General features: G+C 35.8%; 1 protein-coding gene across 1 annotated transcript in view; it reads right to left on the bottom strand.

Moving 5' to 3' along the window:
• The window catches only part of luzp2 (leucine zipper protein 2), a 110,884-nt gene that overhangs the window by 93,142 nt on the left and 1,504 nt on the right, over positions 1 to 16,238 (bottom strand). The window lies entirely within an intron of this gene.

Genomic DNA, 16,238 nt, shown 5'->3' with positions numbered 1-16,238 from the left:
ACATAGAATTACAAATCTTTTGTAACATCATATAAATACCTTTATTGTAACTTTATCAATTAAATTCATCCTTGCTGAATAAAAACAACAACAATAAAAATCATACTGACTGCAAAAATTTTGAACAGCAAGTGTCCAAATACTTTTTGGGACCACTATATACACCACTGTGAAAAACATGTTGGCTCAAACATGGCTAGACAGATGCAAATACACAAACACATGCTGTGGCACTGGCAAATCCAATGATAAAGCCATTGCCAAAGCCAGACACACCTGAGTGCTTTTCCATTACCAAGCCCTGTAGTAATTTACTGTTTAAATTCAACACAAAATACAAAAATGAGTTGGTGGCACATCAGGGCACTGCCAATAACACGCCTTCAAAGAGCCACTCTTCACAGCAAAACTCCTGTTGAGCAGAACCGCAAAAACATCATTTCTCAGAAAAGTTTCGAACCAAATGAGGCATTTGATTTAACATTTCAGTTCATATCTTAACACTTAACACCAACTGAGCGCTGCTCTCACGCTGCGTGTGCGCGTACAATCCCATAAACAACTGCTTAGATTTGCTGCTCTGCTCAATGCAATTTCGTCGCTCGAACCAGCATTTTATTTACAGAGAATAAACAAAGGAAGTCACTCTGCACCACAGAGACTGGTGTGGCGGAAATAGACCTTACGAGTCTACCCTGAGAAAGAAAAAACAAACCCAGAGAAATGAAATATCGGCCCAACAGATAATGTACCACTGCGGCATTATTGGCTGGGTATTTTATCAGTTTTTGCTTGAGAGACATCGGTGGCAAAATACTCCCTCTTCACTGACGCACGCGCGGGGTGGGGTGGGAAGGAGGGTGCTTATCAGAGAGAGGTGTCAGGGCAAAACATTGCACCGCAGCGGCTAGATACAGCACTAATGCAAGCAGCTTTCCTGTCAGAGGAGATGGAGGCAGACACAGAATATGCTTGGTGAAGGAGATTAGATAAAAATAACGGGATCCATCCCCGTGTCGTCCGGGGTGTAGCGGGTATCCTGATAAGGGATTCAGATTTATGTAAGGAGGGAGCAAAAGGAGCAAATATGACATTTTGGAAACGAAATAAGGCAGAGAAAAGAGGCAGATTTAAAGGTTGAGGCATTGGGGGTTAAAGTAAGCCCGGGAACAAAAGATAGCCACGTAAGGGTGCTACACTGGCTGTTACACAATGTATGACATCAAAATCAATTTTCTGTCGCATTTCTTTGCAGCCATCATGAAAAGAGAAAGATCTCTGTGCCAGCTTCTGCTCAACATCTTCCAACTGGTTCTATGCGATCTAAACACATGCACTGTTACTAGGACTGTCAAAAATTGTATTTAAATTAATTACATGATTAATCAAATAAACTGCACATATTCATATTAAATCCAAATTATTGTGGCAGGCGAAAGCTTTAAATAGACACAAAGTGGATTTTCAAGCCAAAATACAGTGTTAGCTTCCCCCTGTACTGGAACACTGTACTAAAATACACTGACAGAGTTTCCTGCAATACTTATTTAGCAGCACCACAACACCACCACTGATTGTACAATGCCCAAAATGATGGACTCTTATGAGCCAGTACTTATTAGAAAATCAAAAACTTACAATAAAAAAGTGAATTCTAATTCCTAAAAGAATGACTCTAATGAGCTGGTTCTTTGTAGTGAACCTAACACATACAGTAAAACAACTGGACTCGTATGTGAATCAAAAACATACAGGGAAAAAAACAGCTGAAGTCAGATTCCTGAATAAATGATTCAAATAAACCACTTATTTTTAGTGAATCAAAAACATACAATGCACGCAGTGAAGTCCGATTCCTTAACAAAAAAAAATTTTGATTCAAACAGTAAAAGTCATATTCCTGAACTAATGTCTCTAATGAGCCAGTTCTTTTTACTGAATCAAACTAAAGTGAATAAAGCTCACATCTAACTGTGAGGGGTTTTAAGGCGAGACACTGCAGGTGAATAGGGTAAATTTTTTTACTAATAGTTATCACTTTACTTACCTAGTAGATTGATTACATTCATAATTGCAAACATTTTTTGTATTACAAGTTTTCTAAAATGTTAGGTTTAAATATGCAAATGAGGCATTATTTAATGAAATATGCACTAATTTGCATACATTTCTAGTACAAAAATCTAAACACTGGATTAAGTCAGTTTCAAAATTCTTGTTTAATTTTTTTGACATATTACAGTCAAAAGTTTTTACAGAGGGAATTTTGGGTATCTCATTTTGTCACTCCATAATTCAGAAAATACTGAGAACAGACAGAAAACACTATATTTTGACAATTTTGGGGGGATTAAAATGTTGTATATAATCAAGTAAATTATATATGAACAAATCCCTCTGTAAAAACCTTCAGGATATAGACAGGAATAAATATGTAAAGTTTGGTGTCTGTAAGTGCTACTGAAGTGGAGATTTATGGCTCAGTGTAGGAGAAAAAACTCATTTTGAGAAAACGGCCTTTAAAAATATGTATTGTAATTGAAATCTATTGACACAAATAGATAAAGTGCTATAAAAGAAACACTTAACAGTGTCTTTTGGATGTTTTCGTTCTACTAGTCTGAAAAAACACTTTATAAAAAACCAAAAAGCCCAAAATCTCAAAATTGACAGGTGCATGAAAAAACAGTGTTTTTGCCTGCAGTGTCTCCCCTTAAATAATACTTGAGTTTGTTGCGAGTTTACTATTATTTAATCTAAAGTTAAGACCAATTATTGGATTACAATTGTCACTTTTATTTTTTCAAAATATTTCTTACAATTTCTAAAGAAAAAAAAAGAATTACTAAGAACAATCAAAAGCAGAACTGTTCAGTTTTGTATGGTTCCCACACTAAGTTCTCTGTAAACTTTTTTTTTATTTTACCAAAACCCAGCGATTCTCTTCTCAAGTCAAGACGCCGGTTTGGCTCATCCAGTTGCAGGCCTCTCTATCATTCAACACAAACAGAACCTCCCAACGGCCCTGAGCCATCCTTCTTTCATGATCAGAGCCATAGATTTGTAGCATGTTTTATTCATGAAGTTCTCTTTTGTACATGCCTGACCAAGTCTTTCCTCACACACTTTAATCTGAGTAATCACTAGTGAGTTACGCATCTCTGCTATTTCTTTTCGGGTCCATGGGGGACCAATTACAGGCTATTAAGAGAGAGAGACAAGACAAAGGCACAGGGAGGCGGAGACAGAGATGCAATCGTGATTTATAAGAGGCTTTCATGGTGCGATGGCTGCTTGACATAAACACCCGGATATAGTTTGTTGTTGCTTCTACCATCTTTTCTCTCTTAAATTATTCATGCTGCTCCACTAAAAATTGGTAACATAAATAGAGGCATCAGAGCCGAGCCATTACACCACACCCTACGAGACCGTTCCTGAGAGACGGCAAACGAATTTCGGCTGTCTTCTTAGGAAAATAGCTCAGGGTGTGAAGATTCGAAAATCTCTCATTATTTCGCTCTTCGTTTGATCAGCCTAATGCTGGAACTAATGCAAGCGGAGAATTAACGTGCATTAGTTCTACTGAAGGCTAGATTCAAAAGCACAATGCTTTTTTATTTTTTATTTTACAGACATCATTTTTTTTCCAGAGTAATTTACCCCGAGAGCCTGTGGAAAACATCGGTGTGCTGCATGCTCAACGGAAACCTCTAATAAATTGAAGTCCATATATCTTTGACTTCACAGTTTGTCTTCTCAATCAGCTAATGCTTTCGAACATCTTGGTTTGATGGGCTGCAAACAAATGCACACAACTTTGCAGATGCTAGTGGACGTCATCTGAAAGGGAGCTAATGAGTTTTCAGCTTAAATAATTCAGAAGATCCTTTCAGCGTCAGTTAGTCAGTCATCCTGAATGTCCACTTTGTCCTTTTCAAGTCAAACCATGTGGCATCCTTGCAAACCGCTCATGTCATTGCCTTGCAGTGTTGTCACCCTCCATGTAGGGGAAAAAAGCCCCATCCGCTCCCTGGAATCTGCTCAACCTTGGTGACAAGATTGATGGCTGAATAAAACTCACAAACGACCGGACACTTTTGGACTCTCATCCACCCTCGATCCCCAAACGGCAATACATGCACATATATAAACACACACATACACACTCACTCACACTTTCCCCCCGGCCTTGTCCTGACACACCTCGGGTTGCAAAGCTGCTGGGAGATTCAAGTTTGACTGACAGGCAGCCATTTTTCTCTCGAGGGGGTGTCAAGGTTACTTTCCTTTTCCTCTGTATCATGGACAAAGTTCAAAATAAAGAGAAGTCCTACAGGGAAATGTGACTTTATAATCAGGACTTTATAATCAAAGCTTAGGATAAAAAAAGAACAAGGCAGGGAATATAATATGCTAAACTGCTTTATCTAAAAGCTTGATTTGTTTCTGAGAAACAGCAACTTTGGATTCACAGCACACTGATTTTCGAGTTCTGGGACAAAACAGGCAACAACAGTGGGAAAAAAAAAGGTTTATGTGTCAAGGATTATTATTATTTTTTCTGTTCAGCATGTTCTGAGGTATTCACCTGTGTTTAGGTGCAATCTCTGCTGTTTCCATTGTCTCATAAAATGTGATTTTCACTCTATATGGGTCAATGCTGCAAAAATATTGACAAAATCCCTTCAAAGATTGAATTAATTTAGACCACAGGATGGTTTCAAACTGATCTGTCACAACAGAAAATTGCCATATTTTGCACACCACACATGTAATAAATCCAATAGCCATTTTGTTTTGTTGTATTTGTTTCCAACTATAGAGGCTATTTAAAATGCAAAATCATTTCTTGACAATTTGTGTGACTGAATTGGCATATGGCTGTGATAAGCACAATTACTTATAATTGTAAAAAAATTATGCAACTCAACAGAGCCTGTATAATGTTATTCATTATTATTCACGATGAAGACTTACTATGATTTTGCCTAATTATAAATTAGTTTTTTGTAAATTTCAAAAGAGACATATCCATGAATGTTTTATAATAGTGGTAGATATTTAAATTCCTGTTTTTCTTAAGTTTTCTCTATATGTTTAAAACATCAGAAAAACAGGAATATAAATATCCATTTATCTATTATACACACATATTTAGAGTGGTTTGGCTCAATGTTTAACAATCAGTCAGCAACAATAATTCTAGATCATAGCTCATGTCCTAAACCTTAGAATCATGATCATTTATGCTACAGATACATTTTAGTGGATCGTTCATGTTACATGTGTTTGAGCAAAACATATGCAATATTCAAATCGAAGATCTTTTGAGATGATGACAAAAAATGTAGCAATTGTAAATGCCTTTTAGAAAAACAATATATCGTTTTAATGGTTCAAATATTGTTAAATAAATAATGTTATTCTGAAATAGATGACAAAAGCAATTATATCTCATGGTTTTTGCTAAATTATACAGTAACCAGTCCATTAGCAATTAAGGATCTTAAATATTCAGCATATTTCATGAAAAATCCATGAATTTAAAGCTTTAGAGGCAGAATGATTCATTCCTATATTGTGACCTTTATTTCTGCCTCTGGCAATGCATTTCCCACAAATCCCTAAACAAAAAGCAAACTTCTGAGAAACAGAACTGATATAAATGTAGCACCTGAGTGAGATGCATCTAGCCCAGGAAAAACTAAAAGCATTTTGTCTCAGGGTTATTCTACTATAGTTGCTGTCTCTCTGCCTCTATCTGTCCATGAACTTTCAGTTCATCTAAAAATCAAAATCATCTCAGTACCCAAAAATTACTGAGAAAAAAAAAAAACAATTACAAGGGGGGATGTGAGAAGATATGACCCTGAGAGGATAAGAAAGGAGACAGCAAGAATGAATTGCCGCACCATTCCTTCCATCTTTAATAACTCTCTTATTTTGAAAAAAAAAAGCAGCAGCCTGAACCAAGGCCAAGCTTTGCTGTGTGCCTTTTATGAGATCCAATGAATATACAGTTTTTGGAAATGGCCAATCATGCCATTCACCAGAATATCTACATGCCTAGCAACCAGCAGTTCCTTGGTGCTTTTGTTTTTACCTCAATTAGAAATGTCAGTGCTACAGGGAGAAACATTTTTGGTGGGGAATCTATATTCATTTAACCAAGGCATCCCGTTTTCAAATAAACCTCATTCCACTCTGCTTTGATTGGAATTGGAGGTATTTGGTAGCACTAGAAAATGTTTCTCAACAGGGATCAGAATCAAAGAATTTAACTGTTTCAGTACTAATTCAAGTTATTTTAATGAACAAATATTTGGAAAAGAAATGCAACTTCTAAATGATGCATAATATCAATAGCATTTTTAAACAATTCTTGTCAAATGGTGTGCATATGGTAAACAGACTTAAGAATTCAGTTATTTTAGAGGCTGCATAAATGCTATCCAATTACTGGCCTCATATATTAAACAACAATACTAAACAAACAACATTTTAACAGTTTTCACTCATTTATGTAACTTGAAAAGTCATTTGTTTGGAAGCCACCATTTTTGATTCACTACAAAGCATCTCTTAAGAGCCATTTGTTTTGAACTGACTAACAAAAAATGGTTCATAGGAGTTATTGCAATTGTGCAAAACTATTTTTTAGACTATAGATTCAATAGCGATTGATTGAGTCGACTGAGTATTCCATCTGGACTGGAAGATGCATCATCCAAACAAACAACATTTCAGTTCCAAAATGGAACTGCTTCTGAAAAACAGGTTCTTGGTTCCCACATTCTTTTCAGGGCAAGTTAGAGGTTTGTGTGCAGTGTTAAACTCTATGTTTTTGACAGTTCAATTTAGTCCTGTGGCGACAAGAACCAGACATGCTTCAATGTCTGCGTAACATAAACGCAGAGCACCCAATGCAATACTTCACACCACTCACTTCCTGTGGGCATTAATTTTAAGCAAAAGCACAGTGTGTGAAGCTCTCTGTCCCTTTAAACAGCTCAATCGCCAACCGCCCTCACTCACTCCATCAGTGGAAGCCCAGCCGATGCAGGGCTCCAAACTTCTCGAGCTGGGAAAGGCATACATCAAATCTCTTTGTCTGACAAATCCCTTGTGGGCCCTGCTCTCCCTCCTGTTCCGAAAGAGTTCCCGCTGCTTATTTTATTTATATGTCCCTTAAAATCCTACTAGAGCGTTCATAAGACATGGCTTTTTGATTCCTGCTATAATTCTGCAAGAGGTTTTGCATATTCATTCAAGACTCTTCATAGTGACACATAAGACATTATCATATTCAGAAGCTGACTGAAAAGCTCTGCAGGGTTATTATCGTTAACTAAAACTAAACTAAAACCATAAAAAACTGTTTTGTTACTTGAAATAAAATGAATGTTAACTGAAATGAAATTAAATATAACAAGAAACCTAAACTTATTTTATTTTTGATCAATTATTTTAACAACAGTGTTTTTTCTTTATGCAACTGACTTCAGCCGTCAAATGTAGCTCATTGGCATGAAAAAGTTGACTGCTACTTGCGAAAATGCGCTTTGATAGCTTGTCGAAGTCTGACGCTAAAACACCAAGAGTTCAAAAGCTGCAAATGCATTTATGCAGCAGCAGTACCCAAGGTTAAAAGCTCATTCTGGTTGCGTACCATCTGTAGTTGCCAAAGCACACATTTTTGATTTTCATTTAGTTTAAAGTATGATATATAAACATTAAAAAAACATTAAAAACATAAATAACTAAAGATTAAATATTTAAAAATTAACAAAACTAAAAATCATTGCAGCTTTAACCAGAAACTGGTTAAAAAATAATAATAATAATAATTTAGATTATTAATAAAAACTATAATAATATATTAACGATAACACTGCTGCTCTGTCTAACCACTGACTGGCTTAATTTGCATGCCTGAATGTATGCTGATCAATGAAAATGAGAAGGCAAAGTCCATATCTCCTTTTTCTATTTATGAAAGCCTTCCTGCTGAAAAGAGGAAAAATAGCCTCCTGCAGGGGAGTTTTCATGCTGTTAGCATGAGTTTGAATGTATTTCTGTGTTCGTGAGCTTGTGTTTATGTTCTCTCAAACCAGCACCGCTCCAAAGCCCCCGCTCCCTATGTCGATATACATTCACTGACATACTGTACTGTACTGTTACTTACAAAAATGTGTTATATATCAAACACGATTTTAACCTGGGACCCTTTCACTCAAAGCAAAAAGCTTACTTCAAATCCAACAAACCTTTATAGTGCAATAAATATAGATGATATTAGCAAATAAAACATGCCACAAGCTCACTTGAGCATTTGAGTTTATCAGAAAGAATGAACCACAACTGTAAAGGAAAAAAAACATTGAATATACTGCTGAAAGTAATTAAAACATTTTACACATTTATAATCATAACAGTAATAAATTGTTGACATTCCAATGTAAAATTGGAAATGAACAAAAGGCTAGAATAAATAAAACCCCATTACAATATAACATACTATTTATGTATCAAAAGAGTATAAAATTACAAACAAACATGCATAAAGCTGCTCTGTCTGTCTGCTATTTTTGAATGTTGAATGCCATAAAACTGAAGCCAGTTAGCACTGGATATGAAATTAAAATCCAACAGTTACATTATGTGTAACTGTCTCCATCACTATATAAAACAGGGTTTCTGTGTCCTTTTTTGTCTTTGTTCCAATGTACATTTGTTCCGCAAGATGTTTACAAGGAACACATTTACATTATGCTCAGGACTATCATACTATAATAGGCCTATGTTTGATAATACTTTACAATAAGTTTTTATTTGTTAACATTAGTTAACTATATTAACTAACAATAAAGAATACTTCTAAAGCATTTATTATTCTTAGTTCATTTTAATTTCAAAGTTTACTAATACATTATTCAATTCAAAAGTTATTTCTGTTCATATTAGTCAATGGAGCTAACATGAACTAACAACGAACAGCTGTATTTTAATTAAGGAGCTCACAATCACATTATTTTCAAAAGTCATTTTAAGATCATTTTGATTAGATGGACCAAAAACAGTGATATCCAGTAGGTGGTTTGTTAGCTAGTTTGTCATATTTGATTTGCGACCCAGCTTATGTACTGCCAAATATTTTCTCATCCAAATTCGAGAAGGCACTGCCTTGGGGAAAACACCCCTGACACAGACAGCCCAAACAGAGGATGGAAGCAGTTGTGATGTTGACATTTCTCATAAACGGTCCGGGTGGCAATCGTCCTTGTAGATCACCAGGTGCCTTAATTAGTTTTATATTTGTTGTGGCAAAGCAAGGTTCTGTTTATTGCTAATTTACTTTGTGACTATTTGACAGCCTGCTTGGTTGCCATGGCGTTCTGATTACAGTATGCCTCACGAATTTCAATTTTCATTCTCTGTCAGGGCAAGAGCACAGGACAACAGCCTCTCCCCACTAACCTCCAATCTACCCCTATCTGCATGCACATCCTCACACTTATGACATTGTCTGTGCATTCTGTGTCTCTGGAGAATCTTCCATTCTGATTGGCTTATCTCATCAAAGCCACAGTCCCACAAACATCACATTTGCATGAAGAATCCGGTTGATCCAACCGCAGAAAACAGTAAGGGCTAAAGCGCTACATTCTTTATTAATTCAAGATAAAATAATAATCACTTTTAAATGTCATTTTCTACTCTGCACATTGAAGGAATATTCTAAATATATATCCTTTCTTTAAAAATAGACAGACAGACAGACAGACAGATAGACAGATAGACAGATAGACAGATAGATAGATAGATAGATAGATAGATAGATAGACAGATAGACAGATAGATAGAGTCAGTTCTGACTTCTTTTCACAATTGCTAATTTACACCTCACAATTGTGAGTTATAAAGTCAGAATTGTGAAATATAAACTCACGACTAGAAAAAAAAAATTATAATTGTGAGCTGATGTTTTTCCTCAGAACTGAAGATTTTTTTGCAAGAGTTTATATCTTGCAATTCTGAATTTATTTCTTGCAATTGCAAATGTATATCCCACAATTCTGACTTTATAACTTGCAATTGCAAATTTATATCTTGTACTTCTGAGAAAAACTTTTTTTTTTGAATGTTGCCCATTTTTGGAAGATTTTAAACCAGAATAGTGAGCTGTATGTATTTGTACATTTTTACTTTCTGTTAAAACGCATGTATTAACATTTTTATATCTGCTTTAGTGTTTTAGTTCCTACAGCGTTACATTGGCATGGCGGAAAAGCTGGAAACTGGGTATAACTTTACACAGAAAGTTATTTAGGAATCTTTTGTTTTCCACACTAAAATTATATTAACACACATATTGTTTAAAGGGCACCTATTATGCAAAATCCACTTTTGCATGGTGTTTGGACATAAATCTGTGTTGGCAGTGTGTGAACACAACCACCCAACAATAATAAAAATCCACCCACTCCTCATTTTTTTATTCGCCTTTATACCAAGTCAGTCTCACTAGGTCTGCCGTTTTGACTCTCACCGCAGTGTGACGTCACATTTCGGAGGGCCAGGCCACAGCGGTTGATTGACAGCCCCGCGTTGCTATAGTTTCCGCCCTCAGCGGTTATGCTGTCCTTCATTTTCTCCGCGCTCGAGCAGCTGTAACGTCAACAATGTCAAGCAAGCAATCCCGGTGCTCTGTGTTAGCATGTAAGAATGAACATAAGAGTCTTCATTTTCTCCCAACATCTGAGCTGCTGAGGACGCTGTGGATTAATTTAATTTTTCAAGGTAATGCGCCTCAAAATCTACCTAAATACGTGTATCACTCCAGACTCCTTTGTGAATGTCATATCATTCGTGCTTAGCGTTTTAACCGTATTTGTGTGCGTACATTAAGTATTTTTTAACTGATCAGCACCGTGCTTGTGAGATTAGTTCGCACCGTTCGTAGCACGAGATTCGTTCGGTAGCGCAGTCGCACGGCTCAGTCCATCTGCACGCAAGCTCTGTAACATTGTGCTGTTTCGTCCACCTTTCAGTGCATTTGACATCCCACATGTACGGTTCGCTCGCTCTCAGTTACGTTGCTTCTACCGGCTGTGTTCATTGCTCCAGATATGCAATGCAGACACATATAAGCCATGCCCTTTTCTGAAGACGGGGCGGGAATATGCAACTCATTTGCATTAAAGCTATACACTCCAAATCAGCTGGACACACCCCAAAAATGACATTTTCCAGCTGTTATAATAAATGATCTGTAGGGAATTTTGGGCTGAAACTTCATAGACACATTCTGGGGACACACAAGGCCAATATTACGTCTTGTAAAAAAGGGGCATAATAGGTGCCCTTTAAGTCTTGTGGCTATACTGTTGGAATACTTTAGTATTTTAAAGGCCTTATTCACTTCCACTGTAAGCTGTGAGACAGATTTATTTAAAATTAAAAAAAAGAAGAGACAAGTTGAAATTCATTTTTATGCTAAGTACTGTAACATTATGCCAAAATGCTGTCGATCGAGTTTAACTTGTACTGAACTCAGAATTTTCCTTAATATACAATGAATCATGCTCTTTCAGCCGGGTAAAATGTGAATTAAAGGAATCTCAAATCATAAATAAAGCTAAAACGTAATCACAATTTCTAATAGAAATCTCCCAACGCAAATAACAGATGCGACCCAAGGAGAGAAAGACGTCTGTAAGGTGACTGCCATGCATCACGCAGGTGAGCACAGAATAATGTTGGACCTTTTCCACTTACTACTCACGATGCCAAGCACTCTGGGTGCGGTTACGCATGGGCACCTCTGGATCTGCCAACAAATCTGTTCTATTCTCCAGCCTGGCACGTGCTCCTCTCCACTCTCAACGCAAGCTTGAGATATAGCCACAGCAGTTCCTTATTCTTTAGAATCTATCAGTGACACATACAGCGAGAGGCTGTCAGATTAAAGCCATTGCGTCAGGTTGGATATTTTGAGAACATTTTCAGAGGTTTAACCCCCAGGATGCTGCTGGAAAACACAAGACGGGAAAGAAAAAACATTTCTCAAACCATTGTCTTTTGAAAAACTTTCAATTGCACGCAACTGGGTTAACCTGAATTGGAAACTATATTATCTTAGTTTGCCAAAGGAATGACGTGTCATTCGCACTGCTAAACAAAACACACAAAAGAAAGAAAGAAAGAAAAGAAAAGCAAAGCAAAGTGCACGACCCTCACTCATCAGTGTGTTCCCAGCAAATTCTGCTAGTACGCTTGCTGACTAGAGCGATTCCTATCAAGGGAACAATCACGGTTGCCATGGTAACCATAAAGCATCATTCAAGGTCATTATTCACACAAAGCAAGAATGGAATATTTTATCGCATCCGAGTAGCCAAAGCGCAAGGATATCAGCGCGAATGTTCGAGCCATTAAAACACGAGATTTATGGGTAATGATTGGGCCCATAGAGCACGGCTACGAGACATATGACCCCCTCCCACCAGCCACTGTGTCATCGATCCACACCGCAATGAGTTTGTCTTCCCAGTCATTTTCCGACATGACACCGCTGCCTCCGAGGCTTTGCCTGATAAAAACAAAAGACGCAGGCTTCTGCAGGGGGGGAAAAACGCACATGAGCAATTACATGACCAATCCGCCATTCTTGATCTAGGTTTAAAATGGGAGTTCCCCACCTTTCGTCTTACATTTATACCTTTGCAAATGCTCTTTTTTGACATTTCACTCACTTCACTGGAGGCAAAGTTTTGGCAGAAGAGGCTGCCACGATTCCCTACATCAAAGTTTGAGTCATCAGAGAGAGAGACTGCGATCCTGAGGGAGACGCTGCAGGCATGCGAGCGGAACTGAAAAGCACTGACAGTTGTAACAGTGAACTAAGCCACTTGAGCCGGGGAACCAAAACCCAGAGCCACAATATAGAGGATGTGATAAAGAGACGTTTAACAACTTAGTTTAATACTTAACAAGTTGAACAGATGTGAAAACTTTTTATGGAAGCACATTCTGGAAATGATCGCTCAAACAAAGCGTTCTTTTGAATGTGTAAAAGGGGTTGTTCATTACAAAATTACAATTCTGTCATCAAATATACTCATGTGTGGAACACAATAAACAGAATTAATTTTTTAAGGCCTTTTTTCTATAAAAATTAAAGTAAGTGGGGTTTTGGAACCTGAAACTTTAGGTGAACTAATCAAAAATGTTTGGCTGCATTTAGTTGAAAATACAGTTAAAGCAGTAATATTATGAAATATTATTAGAGTTTAAATTTACACTTATATGTATTAATAAATGATCATTATTTTTAATAAATTTTAATGTATTCCTGTGATGGCAAATATTAATTTTCAGCAGACATTACTCCAGTCATGATTCTTCAAAAATAAGTCTAATATGCTGATTTTGTGCACAAGAAACCTTTCTCATAAATGTAGACAGTTTTACTTAAAATCATTATTATTATTATTATTATTATTATTATTATTATTATTATTTATATTAGAAACCTTGATGCATTTTTGTCATTTATTTCATTTTTGTTAACATTAACATTTTAATTTTCTTTTAACATTTTTATAAAGAAATTAATATAGATAGCTGTTTTATTTAATATTGATTATATATATATAGAGAGAGAGAGAGAGAATCAACATTAAATAAAACTTTCAAAATTATATATAGCTTTAATTTTAAAAATGTTTATAAAGAAATTAATTAATAAAGCTGATTAAGAATATATAAAATCTTCCTTAACAAGAAAAAAAAAAAATACTCAGATTTGACACAATACTCCTAAGGCATGGGAATTCCATGAGAAGTGTATGTCCTTGTATGAAAGCATAAAATATTCTGAAACACACAATGATGCATTACCAAAGCAATGATGTATAGAGCGTAACACGCACACATCACAACACTTATGTAAACCTACAGGAGTGAAAATTTATACAGTAATGGTAATTTTCTTTTATTGTCCAAGATTTACTATGTTTTATGTGTGTGTGGCAAGGTCATGGTTGCCCTTTCAAATGAAGTTCCCAATTCATTCATCAGCCATGATAGCCTGACCTATTCATCACCAAGCGCACAGGCATGCCATGAACATGTGGCTGTGGAAGAATTCAATTACTCCAAATAAGCCACATTTCACCTCATCCAGCCATTTTTGCGCTACTCACGGGCTCTGATGAAATCGTTCAGTACAGTTCTGTTTGGAGTAAGTTTCCCCAAACATCAAATGCTTATGCAGCATAATGTAATCATCTCTCTGTATAAAACGCTGAATAGCACAGCTTGCTGATTTATACATGTGTAGTTCAATAGTAGTCTGTTGAGCTTTGCAGACCAGTAAGCAGAATTGATGAAATGTTGATGTAGATTGTAAGAAAGCGTTTTTGCTCTTGGCATGAGAGCGGTTTACTGCTGAGCTGGGATTCTAGATATCTAAATGAGAGCCACGCAAACATATTTTATGACCATGTTTTTAACCTACGAATCTGAAGGAAGTAATTTAAAAATTGAAAGAAATATCAAAAAGTAGTGCTGCACTCTTAAAATTTAAAAACAAAATTTCTATACTCATAAGAACTTGGAAAGTATGATTTCTGATATTATGAGCTCTATGCAACTGTCCCTGATGAACTGTAACATGCTATGTTTTATGCACTAGAAAACTTGCAATTATTGACAATTATCTTGCAATTATTGATTTTATAGACCATTTCTCTCAGCGTGCATGATCTTTAGAAAACTAAAACTGGCAAGATTGGTGGCCTCATCTTCATCTTATTGAAGCCATACCACTTACTATAAATATTGTGCTTCGCAACAGAACAAAATATGTTGTTCAAAAGATATAAACAAAAAAAAAAATCACAACAAAGAATAGTAGAAGAGCATCACCAAAGACAACAAAAGGTATGACTGTTGGGACGACCGTAACACAGAGCTGTAGTGATGCTCAGTCTGGAGAAAATCTAGAGAAATTAGGGCAAGTGCTGTTTTTTTACACCACTCGAGTCACTGTTGGTTGTGGATTTTATGCTCCACTGCACTGTATCTCAATGGTTCGGAGTATGACCTTGATCTTTGGTGACTGTACTAATAACAGACAAAAATAATAATAACTTTTCAAAAAGTTAACGTTTTAAAAAACTATTTATTTATTTATTTTTTCTTGTCAATAAGAACTAAAAGCAAATGATCTGTAGAATCAATTCAAGTCGCTTTGGATAAAAGCATCTACGAAATGCATGAACAATGCATGGTTTTTGTACCATTTCTCTGTACAGTAAAACATTACAGGCATCATCACCCAGTGGCAGTTTCAGTGCAGTAGCATCTAGGTTTGTATTGAAAAATGCATTGTATAATTTGAAAATTATAGTAGTTCAAATGTGTGTTTGACACTGGTTTTATGAGAATCTGGAGATGTGACTCAGAGAGACTGGCCTTGATAAATGTCTTGCATTAAGAAAAAGCAAGTGAGATTAAATTCTCTTCATGTTATAAGATGACCACATTAACATACTTTATTCAAGCCATGCCTTTGATTTGAGAATAGGCTGGTTAAGTCTTATTAATAAACATTGATATATGCTATAGATCTCTTTTAAAACTAATAAAAAAAATAAAAAAATGCCACCAGTTTTAACTGAGAAAAAGCTGTAAATATTAACTGTTAATTGTAAGATGCTTTTCAACTATAAGTGATATATCATAAAAACAAAACTTTATAAAAAATATTTAAATGTTTATACTATTTTATTATTATTTATAAGCCATAAAAAAACTTGGATTTTTGCTGTAAAAAAAGTGTTTAAAAAAAGTGTTAATATTTTAAGTATTAAGCATATGTTAGTTCTTGAAGAATCTCGGTATACAGTATTAACATTATATCAGTAAACAAAATATAAGATTACGATCTGTAAAATATACAGGCTCAAAAAGGCTGTACCACACTGCTGAATATCTGGCAACCAGAGCTGTCATTTATTTATTTATTTATTTTTAATGAAATTGATTTTTTCTTTCACTGATGGATTTGCAGTAACTGTTCCATACTAGTGGCACACAAATGTGTGTGTGTGTGTGTTTGCGCGCATGTTAACAATAAATGTATCGGTGTTTGTATTACAAGCATGTGTGCTCTAGGGCCACTCCCTGGACAAGCCTAAAGGGTAGAAGTATTCGCAGAACAAATTTGC

The sequence above is a fragment of the Onychostoma macrolepis genome, chromosome 18 (assembly GCF_012432095.1).
Source record: "Onychostoma macrolepis isolate SWU-2019 chromosome 18, ASM1243209v1, whole genome shotgun sequence".
Taxonomy (NCBI): Eukaryota; Metazoa; Chordata; class Actinopteri; order Cypriniformes; family Cyprinidae; genus Onychostoma; species Onychostoma macrolepis.
The sequence above is the reverse complement of the archived record's forward strand: the minus strand, read 5'-3'. Positions and strand labels throughout refer to the sequence as shown.